Source organism: Carlito syrichta, unplaced genomic scaffold (assembly GCF_000164805.1).
Source record: "Carlito syrichta isolate Samal-C Ts95f unplaced genomic scaffold, Tarsius_syrichta-2.0.1 Scaffold109674, whole genome shotgun sequence".
In the NCBI taxonomy this organism is placed as follows: Eukaryota; Metazoa; Chordata; class Mammalia; order Primates; family Tarsiidae; genus Carlito; species Carlito syrichta.
Genome location: NW_007053770.1, coordinates 99461 through 99919, shown reverse-complemented (window position 1 = coordinate 99919; position 459 = coordinate 99461). Strand labels below are relative to the sequence as shown.

At 69.9% G+C, this 459-nt stretch overlaps 1 protein-coding gene across 1 annotated transcript in view; it reads left to right on the top strand.

The window, feature by feature from the left end:
- The window catches only part of ATP4B (ATPase H+/K+ transporting beta subunit), a 4795-nt gene that overhangs the window by 2152 nt on the left and 2184 nt on the right, over window positions 1-459 (top strand). The gene's annotated exons all lie outside the window — the stretch shown is intronic.

Below are 459 nucleotides of genomic sequence, written 5' to 3'. Positions count from 1 at the left end.
ATGGGTTTGGGGGCCTGGAGCACCTTCTCAAGCAGAGGCTTCCAGTGTGGATCGGGGCCCTCAGGAGGGGGCGGGCCAGGGGTCTCACTGACCCGTCCCTGCCACGCGTGAGGACAGAACCGCCGTGAACAGGATGCCACAGGCCAGCTGGCCACAGCGGGCACGGGAGGCGGGGCTGAATCAAGGCCAGGCAGGGTGAGGACTGGCGGGCCAGGGAGGGTCAGCGTCACTGACCACAGCGGCAGGGCCCGACCAGCAGGTGGGACTCGGAGTGCCTGCCTGGCTGCTTACCCCGTGAGGAGGCCGTGTGCTGCGCCCGCTCCATGGCACCAGGCTCTCAGAGCTGCCTGGCCGGGACGGCCGTGACAGGGCCCCCGGGCGCCCTCTGTTGGCAGCTGCCATGCTGGGCGCACAGGAGAGGGAAGCCGGGCTGGAGAAGTCCAGGAAAGGGGTGCAGGG